General features: G+C 40.5%; 1 protein-coding gene and 1 long non-coding RNA gene across 2 annotated transcripts in view; one reads left to right on the top strand and one right to left on the bottom strand.

Moving 5' to 3' along the window:
- Window positions 1-246: 246 nt before the first annotated feature.
- LOC117594973 lies at window positions 247-8,159 on the bottom strand. The gene is made up of 3 exons (XR_004576259.1): window positions 7,683-8,159; window positions 7,189-7,287; window positions 247-525 (listed from the first exon to the last, which is right to left on the bottom strand). It is a non-coding gene; the product is annotated as an uncharacterized LOC117594973 (long non-coding RNA).
- Window positions 7,281-16,275, top strand: part of rnf19b (ring finger protein 19B) — a 21,567-nt gene continuing 12,572 nt past the window's right edge. The window contains exon 1 of the mRNA XM_010873835.5: window positions 7,281-7,574. The gene's annotated coding sequence lies outside the window, so the exon portion shown is untranslated. The remainder of the gene's footprint in view (window positions 7,575-16,275) is intronic.

The following is a 16,275-nucleotide window of genomic DNA, read 5'->3' as shown; positions in this document are numbered from 1 at the left end:
ACTATCACATTTGTTTTGGGCTAGACAATCTATCTTGTTTCCAGGTGCACACTCCATCAGGTTTTTCTCCAAACATTTAGCTATGAATATGCCAAGCAGAAAAGCCAAGCAAATTATGTGACTAGGCCCATAGTTGAACTTGAAATGAATGAAGAGCTGTGTGATGGGATAACCCATTGTGTGTGTGTCTGTCAGTGTGTCCATGCCAGGCTCATAATAATAATACATTTTATGGAGATAGCGCTTTTCAGGGACCCAAAGACGCTGTACAAAGGAACAGAAAACAAACAGAAACAAAAGAAATAGTATGAGAAAACAACACAGATTGAGAGTGTGGGATTTGCCGTTGCTACAGGTAGGTGATTATGAACAGATGAGTCTTGAGTATGACCCCCAAAGCAGGGCAGTGGGCTTCAAACACACCCAGTGTTCATCCCCAAGTCATTTCATATAGGTGGCCCTCACAACTCTCACAGGGATTTATGACAGCCACACCTTGCAACATCTTCGGAGGTTGACTTCACTCTGGAAAAGTAAAAAATGCTTTGTTTAGTTTGTTTCCACCTCTAATATTTAAAACATTAACTGCAGATGTCTACTAGTCAATTTTGCTTGCATGTACAGGTGCTGGTCATATAATTAGAATATCATCAAGAAGTTGATTTATTTCAGTAATTCCATTCAAAAAGTGAAACTTATATAATGTATATATTCATTCCACACGGACTGATATATTTCAAGTGTTTATTTCTTTTAATTTTTATGATTAACTGACAGCTAATGAAAACCCCAAATTCAATATCTCAGAAAATGTGAATATTGTGAATAGGTTCAATATTGAAGACACCTAGTGCCACACTCTAATCAGGTAATTAACTCAAAACACCTGCAAATGGTCTCTCTGTCTAGTTCTGTAGGCTACACAATGATGGGAAGACTGCTGACTTGACAACTGTCCAAACGACGACCATTGACTCCTTGCACAAGGAGGGCAAGACACAAAAGATAATTGCTAAAGAGGCTGGCTGTTCACAGAGCTCTGTGTCCAAGCACATTAATAGAGAGGTGAAGGGAAGGAAAAGATGTGGTAGAAAAAAGTGTACAAGCAATAGGGATAACCGCACCCGGGAGAGGGTTGTGTAACAAAACCCATTCAAAAACATGGGGTGGACTGCAGCTGGAGTCAGTGCTTCAAGAACCACCACACACAGACATATGCAAGACATGGGTTTCAGCTGTCGCATTCCTTGTGTCAAGCCACTCTTGAACAAGACACAGCGTCAGAAGCGTCTCGCCTGGGCTAAAGACAAAAAGGACAGGACTGCTGCTGAGTGATCCAAAGTTGTGTTCTCTGATGAAAGTACATTTTGCATTTCCTTTGGAAATCAAGGTCCCAGAGTCTGGAGGAAGAGAGGAGAGGCACAGAATCCACATTGCTTGAAGTCCAGTGTAAAGTTTACACAGTCCGTGATGGTTTGGGGTGCCATGTCATCTGCTGGTGTTGGTCCACTGTGTTTTCTGAGGTCCAAGGTCAACGCAGCAGTCTACCAGGAAGTTTTAGAGCACTTCATGCTTCCTGCTGCTGACCAACTTTATGGAGATGCAGATTTCATTTTCCAACAGGACTTGGCACCTGCACACAGTGCCAAAGCTACCAGTACCTAGTTTAAGGACCATGGTATCCCTGTTCTTAATTGGCCAGCAAACTCACCTGACCTTAACCCTATAGAAAATCTATGGGGTATTGTGAAGAGGAAGATGCGATACGCCAGACCCAACAATGCAGAAGAGCTGAAGGCCACTATCAGAGCAACCTGGGTTCTCATAACACCTGAGCAGTGCCACAGATTGATCGACTCAATGCCACGCCCCATTGCTCCAGTAATTCAGGTAAAAGGAGCCCCCACTAAGTATTGAGTGCTGTACATGCTCATACTTTTCAGTTGGCCAAAATGTCAACAAAAAAAAAATGTGTATTGGTCTTAAGTAATATTCTAATTTACGGAGATACTGAATTTGGGATTTTCATTAGTTGTCAGTTATAATTATCACAATTAAAAGAAATAAACATTTGAAATATATCAGTCTGTGTGTAATGAATGAATATAATATACAAGTTTCACTTTTTGAATGGAATTACTGACATAAATCAACTTTTTTATGATATTCTAATTATATGACCAGCACCTGTATGCTAAAAGTACACTAAACATCTCCCTTTAACATGAGCATTTCTCTTAGTGGAGCAGCCAATGATGGAACAGACACTTTAATAGCATGGAAACAGATGAGACCTCTTTCCATTTCAGATATCGCCAGTGAAGGCTTCCTTTCAGAAAACCAGGTCAGTTGGTTAGGACTTTAGAACGCTTGAAATATAATCAATAATTTTCAATATATAAAATATTCAAACTACATTAGGAGAACATTCTCAGTGTACTAAAAATGTATTTCTGTTATATTAACTATAATTATATGACCTATTGTAAGTGTACTAAAGTTGGAAATAACTGTTTTTGAAACACTGAAATATATGTATTTCTGGTTTGGGATCGCTATGTAATTAATATATTTTATAAGAATACCCACATTCTCAAAATACCAACATGCGGTGAAAACGTATAGTGATATTTCACACCTACTGCACACTCTATCAAGTCCCTTTGCAAAAAAAATTTACACAGTATTTCATCGCTAATGACCTTTTAAAAGCAGTTCCCACCTAAACCTAGTGGTCCCTTTAGTTTCCACTGATCTAGGAAGGTTTGAGCATCATTGAAATGTCTAAGCGACAAGTATCCCTGAGTCTTTCACAAAATGATGATATCCTTGTAATTTACTGACATACAATGAACAGTAAACAATTGTATTGAGGCTCAATGTAAATATACGGAAGGAGGCATCTTGATCTTTCAATATCTGCCAGTAGCACAATAAGAGTCCTCTTGAGTCTTCCTCCATGTCTTGGGAAAAGGTTGCGTAATGTCAACAAGCCCTCATTCTGTATGGGTTTCACACAAGTATGATATGTAGTTTGCAGGCTGCTCTTTAAACTTGAATTTTTTTTGTTACCAAGTGACAATATAACTTATAAGTTGTTTGACTTGCTGGTCGCAATTAATTATACAGAAGGCATAATTACAAATAATAATGCGCACAGAAACATACTGTATATTGCTGCAGGTATCATTGGCAGAAATTGACAGGTTTAGAACTGATTATGCATTGTGTGGAATGAATACTAGTAACGTATTTGTGAATGTAATTGATAGACATTGGTTTATAATCAAATCCAAATATATAAACCAACTAAACATTTTGGGCTTGATACAATATGCTACACTAGGTCTGGGTAATTCCACGTCATAGCACTGGCCATCTTCAGATAGGAAGGGGAGGTTGACTGAAATACATTAGAGAAGTTGTTGAATGTGTTGTATATAGGTGGTATGGATGGCAGTCTATCACCATAAATCCTAGTGTTTAGAATGTTGGGCCAGTAACCAAAATGGAAGCTGGTTGAAAATGTTTGCCAACAAGGTGAAATAATCTCTGCATCTCTTTAGTTACTAAATATAAACAATGTATATTTGGATAGTGGACTTCATTGACAATGTACAGTGGTCAAAGACCTGCTTATAACACCTCTGGACATCATAGTAGGGTGGAATTATAACTGATGTTCATGCACAGATTGAAAGCTGCCTCAGGCGTCAACAAAAACCTGTATAATATGATACCAATATTATTTGTCATCAGCTTTTGTGAAACCTCTATATTATCTACACATGAACCTACATCCAATCCAAACCACTGATCACTTTAGTAAAAGGAACAGCGAAAGGATGCATGTTTAATGGCTGGTTCGTGGCTGGTTCTGGCAGTGCAGAAGGTGAATGTGGGTTAGGGACAAAGGCCCTGGGGGAGAGCTACACTCAGTCTGGTTAACTCCCTCGCATTACACAGGGCATCTGGAAGTGGGAGATATGCAGGTTTTATTAGAAAGGTTGTGTACACTTGGTATGATTATATGTGTCAGTGCTAGGTTAGCGGTAGGAAGGTCGCTGGGTGGGTGTATGTTGGATGTCATCTTTAAATTGGTTCCCAGGTCAGACCTGAACAACCAGGTGGGGGTAGAAATTAACCAATTAGTGAACTAATTAATCAATCAGGTACAAGGTGAGAGCGAAAACCTGCAGACACTCGGCCCTCCGTGGAACCGGTTTGACACCTGTGCTCTATTGGGTTGAGATTTGGTGACTGTGGGGGCCATTTCAATACAGTGAACTCATTGTCATGTTCAAGAAACCAATTTGAAATGATTCAAGCTTTGTGACATGGTGCATTATCCTGCTGGAAGTAGCCATCAGAGGATGGGTACATGGTGGTCATAAAGGGATGGACATGGTCAGAAACAATGCTCAGGTAGGCCGTGGCATTTAAACGATGCCCAATTGGCACTAAGGGGCCTAAAGTGTGCCAAGAAAACATCCCCCACACCATTACACCACCACCACCAGCCTGCACAGTGGTAACAAGGCATGAGGGATCCATGTTCTCATTCTGTTTACGCCAAATTCTGACTCTACCATCTGAATGTCTCAACAGAAATCGAGACTCATTAGACCATGCAACATTCTTCCAGTCTTCAACTGTCCAATTTTGGTGAGCTTGTGCAAATTGTAGCCTCTTTTTCCTATTTGTAGTGGAGCTGAGTGGTACCCGGTGGGGTCTTCTGCTGTTGTAGCCCATCCGCCTCAAGGTTGTGCGTGTTGTGGCTTCACAAATGCTTTGCTGCATACCTCGGTTGTAACGAGTGGTTATTTCAGTCAAAGTTGCTCTTCTATCAGCTTGAATCAGTCGGCCCATTCTCCTCTGACCTCTAGCATCAACAAGGCATTTTCGCCCACAGGACTGCCACATACTGGATGTTTTTCCCTTTTCACACCATTCTTTGTAAACCCTAGAAATGGTTGTGCGTGAATATCCCAGTAACTGAGCAGATTGTGAAAGACCGGCCTGTCTGGCACCAACAACCATGCCACGCTCAAAATTGCTTAATTCACCTTTCTTTCCCATTCTGACATTCAGTTTGGAGTTCAGGATATTGTCTTGATCAGGACCACACCCCTAAATGCATTGAAGCAACTGCCATGTGATTGGTTGATAAGATTATTGCATTAATGAGAAATTTAACAAGTGTTCCTAATAATCCTTTAGGTAAGTGTATTTTTCACTGTCAGAAAAAACCTTGAATTGATGTTGGCTGAAAAACATATTTATTTCTGCAAATAGTAATGTTATTTACATAATCTGCTAGTTAAACATCTTTCTAGATAAACATGAAACGTACACTGTAGAATCCTGCCTCTGACATTTGCAAGACTGAATTTAAAGAAATTATATGACTTGTCTCTTCCTGCTCTAACCAAACAAGATCAGAATAGTTTTAACTGGTCCAAGGTGGTTTGGGGTAGGGTGATAGTACAGCAAGTATCTAAAGCAAGTATGAGGAGACTACAATTCTATGCAAACTGATAGATGGACTGGTGAGAAAGCAAGTAAGCAAGTTTATTTATATAGCACAATTCAATGTGGTTTACAAAGTAAAAGAGAAATATAGAAATACAATAGAATAAAAAAAATATTACTAGAATGAAAACAATAAAACAGAATAATAAAACAGAATAAAAAAACAAAATGAAAACATAACTGGTAGATTCCACAGTAGATTCCATGAGGAAGCTATAAAAGCTGTAAGAAAATGCAAATGAGGAATATCTTAGGCATTATTCGAAACATTAACTTAAAACATTTACTGGAAATGTCTGTCCGGTTATTTATGCTTGCATTTACAGTATTAGTAGAGTAAAAATCGTAAATCTGGCCCATTGAATTTTCCTATATACCTACTTTTCCAGCAACAAAAATGTGTTATTACTAGGTCACAAACTGAAATGACACATAACTAGCCAGCCTGCTATGAATCCACCAGATCTCGTCAGCAGCTCGAGCCTACAGGTAGGTTTCAAAGTCATCTTACATTAACATCTGCTAACTTGCCACACTCAATTAAACCATTTTTTTAAATAAATGTTATGCAGCCCCTCCCCTTTCCCCCCCGATGTTTGCTCGTTTTCTGATATCCCAGTAAAGAATGGGTGTAGGATAATGGTTGGCCACAGCATAGGCGGACCAATTCGCTAATTCAATTATCATTATTCATCGTGTCCTCATTCCCCAACTCCTTAAACCCCACTGGAGTAGATGACCAGAGTGGAGGGACTTTTCAGCTTTTCTATTCAATGTCTTTTTGGATACACCTTTTGAGGTGTCTACTTTTCAGCCCCATAACCCTTCCCCCTAAATAAATTTAACCGGCACTTGAGATGGCAATGAGAACTGCGTCCAAATTTGTTGGTGATTCCCCCATGGAAAAATGGATAGGGCAAGTGCTTAGCTTAGTGGCTGTTTACTTTGCAAATTTAGTTCAGCCAGGGTCAGGTTGCAGTGCAGTACCTGTTTATAAAGAACATGCAGGTTAAGGGCCTTACTCAATGGTAAGGTTATGTTAAGATATAAACCCAGCAAAGGCACTGATATGTCATGTGAGAACAGTAGTGCTATGTACTGTAAATTGCTCCAACGATCAAAACTATCAAGTTTGATAAAAGAAATTGATCTACATTACTACTGATTAGCTTCAGGAGGCATATGTGAATTATTTGATGTAAATCTTTGTCTGACTAATAAGATTAGATACGAATACAGACCAGCTGCTATGGCAAAATAATAAGAGGTGAAGTCAATTTTCGTAGAGAGTTGTGGTCGAGGATAGTGGATGTGCAGAAACAACTTTAATTATTAAAAATCATACCTTTGTGTACATTTTCTAGATATAAGTTTTAGTGTTCGTAACATATGTTGTAGCAAATTTGTAACATAGCCTATTTATTAATCATTTTGCAACGCATTTTTTTGTTACCTAACAATATTACCCGAAATTCAGTGTTACATATTTCCCTGAGACCACGTTGACATTTACAATAATTTATGAAGTATTTTGGGTTTGACCTAATACTCCGCCCACAGGATTAATGGTCAGTATGTTCCAGAGAATTTCCTTCCATAAAAGGTATTTCGATAAAAGTTGCCGTTTGTTTATAAGGTTATTTCCATATATCTTACCACAAATGCATTTTTGAGCATCCAAAGGTGATGTCACGGGGTGGGGTTTCCGTGTTCTTGTTGGTTGCGTCACGTGTACCGGGGCTTTCCTCCATGACGCTGAGAAAGCGAAGAAACAAGCTGGTTTTTCAAGATTTTTCTGTTGCGCTCCAAAGAGTGGATGGGGCGTGAACTGAATTTGTTATAATCAATCTTTTGACACTAGACATAGTCCATCGATATTTTAGGCTATGGAGTCCAGTATAGCAGGCTGAACTGAAATAACCTATACGTAACGGGAGGTTTTCAACACGCCCAAAGCAAGCATCCACTGCGCACCGCCAGACTGCCTCACGGAGAACACTCACATAATTGTCCCTAAAAGCGGTTTCCAACCCACCGAAGAGGTAAGAAAGTCTGCCATATTTAGCGTTGCCCGAAATTCCAATGTCAAACATTTTTTCAATATGTGTCTAATGACTTGCAATGTCATGTCTCTCACACCAGTGGCCTACCTTATGGGATATATGATCCAACTATTTCCTCGTCATAAACGGAGTTTAACAGTTCGTTACGTGGTGGTCAGTTAATATGATAAGCTAGTGGAATACATGTACCCATTTCATAATATGAAGTGCATTTTCTGACTGCTCCATGTTCCTCAGTGTAAATGAACGCTAATCTCACTGTGCAATTGTACAATCTGTCATAATGTGTGTATGTTTATATGCTTGAAGGGTCAAACAGTATAGAAACTGTGTGGTTAATGATTGTTTAGCCTCTTTCTGATTATCCCCTGATCTCTATTCCAGTATGCCTCTATCTCAGTTTCCTGCTCTCTCACTTCCTTGTCTTTTTCATTCATTACTGGAACCACAACTCCCTCTTTGTCTGGAACGCATTGTACTGAGGCCAGCATATTAATATAATCCATTGAGGAAGACAGGGGGTGATGACATGCACACCCTGAAAGCATGATATCCCACCATTCCTTTTGCCATCTTTCCTTAACAACATAGAGGAAGAGGAATGAACGCTTCCTGACAAAAACTGCTCTATTTAGTTGAAAAGCTGGTATTAGTAGTAGTCTCTGGACCTTTAGTCCTTTAACACATTATCCATAGATTTTGCCATAAACAACTTCAGGACATAATAATCACAAGATTCAAGTGAGTTCCCTTGGAAGTTAATGTATTCTCAACAATCTTGGCTTGTATACTATTGGTAACATCTCTTACCTATGCCTCCTCCCTTTCAAGCCCACTGGTCGGGGTTGATAGGCCCCGGTGGTCCACGCTGATGGGTTGGAGCGCCGGTGGCTGGGGCCTGCTCTGTTCATATTAAACATTGAACAGCTCAGCCGTTTGCTTCCTAAATGTCCCTCTAATTATAGAAACTCCTAGCTCGATTCTCCCTCTTCTCTCTGAATCACCAGGGCTTTCATACATGCGTGCCTCTCATTCAAGATGTGCGCATTTGACAGTGTGTCTATAATGTGTCTGTTAAGTGTTAATGGTGAGTGGGTATTCGATGGAATCCCTGTTGCTTGATTTCCTTTGCAATGAAAGGGGTGATGGTGTTAAATCTGGCAACTATTAGTGTTGGTATTTTTAATTATTACTGTAACCCCGGACAGCAGGATTTCTGAATGTGCATTTGATGGATGTTAGTGGTAGGCCAAATAGAAATAATTCCTTTGTTTTAAATAATATTTCAACAACCCCTTAGATCATGTGGGCTTGAAAAAGCTGGGTTAACTATATTAGCCCTGTTGTCCTGAGCTTTTTGAAAAAAAACAACAGTAAAACTAACACTAAAGTTGCTGACAGTCCCCCACATCCTCTCAGCTCGGTCAGCCTCAGTCTGACCTCAGGTCAGTTCGGGGAAACACACAGTTCTTTTTTTGCAGTGCTTCCACGGAATAGCCAATAAACTGTAGCGCACAACGTCTCTAAAAATCTTCAATTTCCTTAAAAAAAAAAAAACAGTAGTGTGGGAGGGCTCCACCCATCTTCCGAATGGCGTCCAACCACTGTGAATCAGAAGGTTACCAGATAATGGAGCGTTCGTTGATCAGAAGGACACACGTCCTTAGCGCATTAGCACGTTGTCTCATCTCCTGACATGACTCAACAGGCCTGGTGTTTGGAGGCAGCAACAGCCTGGGCCAGTTCTGGCATTTTAGCACGCTACTGAGATATGACGATGGTCCTCGTCAGAGAGAGAAAAGGAATGAGAGAGAGGTTGAGGCGGATGTATCTGTGCCACTGCCCGAGAGCCTGATCCCTCTGTTACCTCCATTATAAAGAACTCTCAGCCCGGAGAGTAGGGAAAAAGTGGAGAAAGATAAGGGCATGGACATACTTGGGTCCAAGTGGCTTTCTGGGCCTCAGGCCTAAGTCACCGCTGAATGCTTCGCAGCTCATTGCTTCGCAGCTCAATGCTTCGCAGCTCAAGGCTTCACAACTCAGTGGGGATGGAAAAAGTATCACTACATACCAGCTAATTAGCTTACCAGCCTGTCTGACTTCCTCTGTCTGTTAGTCTGTACAAACCACCACAAAATAACATTAACTGGACTGTCTGGATGATGAGGTCCAGTTACTGGTCTAGTGTATCAATATACCCTACAATCAGGGCCGGCTTTAGCCTTTTCAGGGCCCTTAGGGAGATCTTTGGAGGAGGGGGTGGTCTGTTGAGGCCCAACCACATTTCCAAATTGCAACTGCTCTCTTATACTGTTCTTCCTTTCAATAGTACTCTTAGACCTGGACAAAGTTTCCATGGCACATTGTTTAAAATATTTAGAAATCTCAAAACAAATCATTTTCTCATACATTTCAAACAGACAATAAAGCCACGAAAGATGATTTGCACTCAAAACATCAAAGAACTGGAAATGTAGGTTCTCCTTTCTAGTAACCTTACCTACTCCCGGGGCAACATTTATATTATTATGATCAGTGGGCCCTGCTAAGCCTGGACCTGGTGAATCATACCCCCCTTTCCCTGTGTTAGCTACAGCCCTGCCTACACCTGCCCCTCCCCACCCACCTCTCCCTCTTCCTCCATCTCTCTTCCTCCTTTTCTCCCTATTGATCCTCATCTTCTCCCTCTGCGATTGCAGTGGTAGTCTGACTGTTGGTAGTCTGACTGAGAACCAGATCGCTAGCTACAGCAAGCAGCTGGAGTCATTTCAGTCTGAATCATGTCAGTAGAATTAAGAACAAACATGCAACTAGTTTGACTAGCTGACTACATGCTTACTAAACATGGCTTTTCATGACCAGATTGAATTGTGGGAGATGCACAAATTTGCGGCCACACAGTTTTTCTAAGTAGTCTGACGGATAAATAATTCTGTTAGCTGGTAAGCTGCTGGGGCAGTTTATGATATCGGAAGAGATACGAGAACATACTGACTACATCTAAACATTGCAACTTTTTCCATTACAAGACAGAGCAACCAATCATTCAAGCGCCGCAACTGATGTGCTCGCATATGAAGTGGTCACTACCAGTGAAAAAAACAGCTTGCCAGAGGAAATCAGGTCAGCTGAGTCTGTAATCTCTTTTAAATCACTTCTTAAAACATGAGTTTTGTTTTTCTTGAAATGCTAATGTATAGCACTTTGTAACTTGATTTTAAATTTCTTTATTTATAGTGCTCTTTAAATATAGATTATTATTGTTATTATTATTATTACAGAGTTGTGACTAAAACGCCAACCGTTTATTTATGTCACCCAACATCATTAACACTTTCAAAGAACCAGGACGTTTCCAACTCAGTATCACAGAACAACATAGAACCAGTCTCTTCTAACGTGAAAACTTGTGGTAAATAAATAAATCCAACTTTAAAATGTCAAATATCAGCATTCCCTGGTATTGCTTTTTTGTTAATGTTTTTAGCAAGAAGGTTTGTTTACAACATATCTACACAAATATTATTGTTAAACAAACAGGGCCGTTTGCTTCTATTCTAGTAATTTTAAGAAATGTGTAAAAATAAGTTAGCATTGAAAGCATAGAATAACTGACCTAAAAAGCCATACATGCTGCTAACTTGTGACCTAGAATACATACATAGGTCTCAAAAGAGGTTAAAATAACTCATATTAGCTTGATGTGCAACAGATGGCACCTTTCAATATTTGATTCTCCTGTACTTACTGTATAGTCGTTGCGAAGAGGAAGGCATTACCAAATTGGACATTACCAAATGGAGTTTTGTTTGTATCAACCATAAATGAATTCCTTAATTTGCATAACATGACATTTATTTACCTTCTGGCAGTTACTTCAGTGGCACAGTAGCTTCTAACAGTTTCTTCAATTCTACTGATAGGCATATCGGCAAACAAAAAATTCGAAGGCATGTCCAGTCAAAGTAGCTGAGGAATTTAATAAGGGATAATGATTTTACTGTCTTTGTTTTGTCTAGTATATTTGTAGGGGTCGGATGAGGGTAGTGCAGACAGATTTGCTTCAGCACCGGTTCAGCTCTAAGTGATTCAGCGACTTACATAACATCTATCAGGTGTCAGTGCTCATCTATAGTACACCTAATTGACTTAATGTGTGTGTGTGTGTGTTCGCAATGTTTTGGATTTTACAGGACTATGGGAAGTACGGAGGATCCTAAAGTGCTGAGACTGTATGGTTTCAGTGTTTACAGGAGAAAGAAATGCTGAGACTAGGACAAACACACTGAGAAAACAAATTGGCACCACTTAATGTCCAAGAAGAGCAATGCCCCTGTCTAGAGGCTCCATCACAGGGAGTAGCATACTTGTTAGTGGGACTCTACTGACTCATAGCGCTGACTCGCAGGGCAGCCGCAAGAATGACAACGTTTCAACTCGTCTGAGAGGGTTTTGACAGACGACGACACGACAAGAACATTTAGGTTCTTGGCTAAAGAGCAAAAATAAAATGAGGTTAATTACATGATAGTGTAACAAATAGTTTTGTGTCTGTGAGCAGCAGTCTAGTGGGAGGGGAGGTTTGGGTCTGAGAGTGTGGCAAGCACAGAATCCCCACCACGGTGTTCAGCCTGTTCGTGCCCATCTGCTGCGCCATTCCTCCTCTCTCACTCACACTCATCTCTTTTGCTCTCGCTCTGTATCTCTCTCACGTTCCCTTTCTCCCAAGCTGTGCTGGTACTGCATTATATATATATATATATATACACACAATCATCTTAAAAGGTCTAATGGTCAGTTAAAAAAGCATAAAAAATTGAGTACTTAATAAAAAATAGAAAATTATAAACTACTTATGTATTTTCAAAGTAAACTGAAATTTAAACCCATTTGGCAGCAGTATATTTGCACTGGAAACCGCGGTTTAGACTGGTCTAACAGCCTAGAGTAGGTCACATAGCCCAAAGACGTGAACATGTAATAAAGATTCCAGAATAAAGAAACAAGACACAGATGTGATATATGATCAATATACCACGGCTAGGAGCTGCTCTCATGCATGACTCAAATTGGATCATATCTAGATTAAAGGAGGTTTTTTGAACACGATCAGGATTCATATACGACTGTTTACATCTAATTTATTTGCAGCGGAAAATGGCCCTATTTTAAAAATGCCTTCTGGAAAAAAATGCAACAGCATCACACATATGCTGTTAGTTGTAGAGGTGAGATCTGAGCACTCTCACAGAAGACATATTAACAGAATGTTTTTCAGACAGTGACACACAACCTTACACCCCACACACAGATGGCAGTTATATTTCGTCGGTCTCTGTAGTTGGGGCTAGTACCATCCTGTGGATTGGCTGTGAGGGCCATTACTATGTCCTCTGGTGGGGAATTATATATAGGAATCGCCATTATTTTTAGTCTCCATCCGTGGCCTTCCATGATTAAACAGTTGTCCTTCACGTCTCCCAGCCGGCCAAGCGGAGCACGACGGAAAGGAACCATGCTATTAGAATCCCACTGGATATCTATTTCCAGCTTAGCGTGTCTGTGTGTGTGTTTGTTTGTGTGTGTGCTTATGCATGAGAGCCTTTCCAGCATTATTTACGGAACTGAATACTGTTTGTTTTTACAAAGTCATCTAATTTTGTCGTGCGCGCGTGTGTGCCTGTATGGCTTTTTTATGATGGAAGTCTACTGCCGTTGCATCAATGTAGTTTGCTGTTTTTCTTTGAAGACAACCTGTTGTGTTGGTCCATAGCCTTTGTCTGGATCCATCATGGATGACCTGCTACAGCATTTTGAACTAGTCACTGGAGTGTACAAGGCAGGACAGTGAGCAGACAGACATAAAATATTCAATTATTTCCCTCACAGTCTTATTGCTTTGTCCTGTAATCTGTCAGTCATCCAACCACTAGTATTTTTTGTCGTGGCTAGTTATATGTCCAATATCTATGTTAGCCCAGCCCTATTCTCTGTTAGACTCCTACACTCCAGGGCCACCACTGTTAAACATTAAATAAATCCTAAATAAACATTAAGTGTGTTTTGTTGCCGATGGTTTGGCAGCCTCTGCCCATCTTTCTGTGCAGGAGTAGCACGACTAGGTTTCACGCAGTGAGTCAGAGCAGTTCTTCCACTGTCAGTATGGATATTAAAATATGCAGTACCTTTGGAAAGTATTCAGACCCCATCATTCTCCACGTTCTGTTGTGTTTTTTTTTATATATACATACAGCTCCGGAAAATATTAACAGACCACTGCACCTTTTTCTTTCCTTTCCAAAAAAGTCATAAAGAAACAGAAGGGTTAAATGTAACACAACACTGAAAATTGAACGCTTCTGTTCCTCACTCAAAGCTTTTCTTTTCAACTGTTTTGGTCACACTGTGTGTGCATGCGCGGACGTGTACTTTGTAGAAGCATTTTTAGCAGCGATCACAGCTTTGGGTTTTCTTGGGTGTGCCTCTTACTGGCTTAGCACATCTGGATCTGGGTTAGGTCTCTTATTCTCCTTGTAGATCCTCTTAAGCTCTGTCAGATTGAATGGGGAGCAATGTTGAACTGCAATCTCCAGGTTTCCTTGCAGGTATTCATTGGGGTTCAAGACTGAGTTTTGGCCGAGCCACTCTGATACATTCACAGACTTGACTCGAAAGCCACTGCGGCATTGACTTGGCTCCATGCTGTGGGTCATAGTTGCAATGAAAGATGAATCTTTGCACCATTCCGAGGTCCTGTATGAGGTTTTCTATCCTACCTTCAATCCTAACCCGTCTCCCTGCTGCTGAGAATAGCATGATGCTCCTACCACCATCCACTTCACTGTAGGGATGGTATTAGCCAGGTGATGAGCGGTGTGTTTTTGCCAAGCATAGTGTTTGGCATTCACAGCTAATTGTTCAATTTTGGTCTCATTAGACCAGATAGTCTTTTTACGCATTCTCTTTCAGGCAGCATGTCACACGCCTTTTACTCAAGACTCTTCCGTCTAGTTCATAACAGCCTGATTGATGGAGGGCTGCTGAGATGGTTGTCCTTCTGGCAGATGTTCCCATCTCTGCTAAGGAACTCCCTTTCTGGACCGTGGCCCTTCTTGCCCAGTTACTTAATTTGGCCAGGGATGGAGCCCACTGTCCCTTTGAACTTTCTGTGCTATAGCTTTTTATTTTTTTATATAACTTCGCCAGATCTATGTCTCATCACAATCTTGTCTTAGAGGTCATGTCCAATCAATTGAATTTGCCACAGATGGGCTCCAATCAGGTTTTAGAGAATGTCAAGGATGATCAAAGGACACAGGCTGAATCTGAGCACTTGGAGTGACACAGCAAAGGGTCAGAATACATTAGTTAATTATGTTTTTTCACTTTTTATGAATAGGAATATTTCTAAAATAAAGAAAATGTTCACTTTGGCATTCTGAGGTACTGTGTATAGATTAATTATATATTTTTTGCCATCAATCATATAGAAATTAAGTCTGTAACGCAACAACATTTGGAGAAAGTGAAGCTGTGGGAATACATTCTGAATTCTGGTACTAACAGCATCAGTCAAACGTTCGGACACACAGGGGTATTTCTTTATTTTTACTATTTAACACATTATTGGAATGATACTGTATATTAATTGCATGCAAATGGATGGCTTCACTACAACAGACATACGATGATCATTTATGCCGAGTAATGTCCCTTTTTTCCCTGCTTGATCTAAGATGGTTCCTCATCCTGACCCAAGTCAAAGGGCTAAGAGAACCTGTGAACCATGAGTTACGGTTCAACAAAACCCCCTTACAAGTTGTTAACGGAAATCCAATGTCCCAATACAAACATTTATTTTGAGTGTCAGTCTTTTAAAATAAATAAATCTAACGATATGTAAACGTACAATTAGTAGTCCAGCAAAATTAGAGAATTGGCTATGGGTGTAAATAATTTTGCAAGGCAATCTGTGTGTGTACATGACATTGAGTAGGTACGTGTGTGTGTGTCAGTCCGTACATAAGTGCCGGAGTCACTGAGTGGGATGCTGTTTACTCGGCTCCTAGTGAGCGTTGTCATGGCAACCGCAGTAGCAGCGCAGTGTGAAGTGGTTTGTGTGTATGTGTGAGAGAGAGAGAGAGAAAAAGGGTGAGATGAGAAAGTGGAAAAGAGGGTGAGATGAGAGGGGAAGAAAGATGGGGGAGAGAGTGAGTAGAGGGTGAGGGAGGACAGAAACAGGATCTTTGTTCAGTAGGTTTTTATGTTTTGGAAAGTTCCGATAGAAATAGGCCCTGTAGAACAGACACGCCTCTCTGACATGTTGAGTCAGGATTCACGTCAAGGCATTTCTATCTTGGTGTTTTTGATGGTCCGTTAAGGTTTTGCGAGTGAACACGGCCATCGAGTCATATTTTTACAGAGAGAGACAAAGGAGAAGAGCGGATGGGTGAGAAGGAATGGTAGAAGAGGAATGAAAGCGGATAATGGGAGCGATGAATACATGTACTGCAAGACGTGTGTCATCATCATTAGTAAGCCCACAAAAATAGTATTTCACCCCGATGGCTGTACCTTAATGATTGTCTTTACCAGTTCTAATACCGGGTGGGTGGGTGTGTAGTGTTGGTTATTAGAAACAGCAACGTTGCGAGGTCTGTCATACTACGCATGCTCCCTG

The sequence above is a fragment of the Esox lucius genome, chromosome 10 (genome assembly GCF_011004845.1).
Source record: "Esox lucius isolate fEsoLuc1 chromosome 10, fEsoLuc1.pri, whole genome shotgun sequence".
NCBI classification, from domain to species: domain Eukaryota; kingdom Metazoa; phylum Chordata; class Actinopteri; order Esociformes; family Esocidae; genus Esox; species Esox lucius.
The sequence above is the reverse complement of the archived record's forward strand: the minus strand, read 5'-3'. Positions and strand labels throughout refer to the sequence as shown.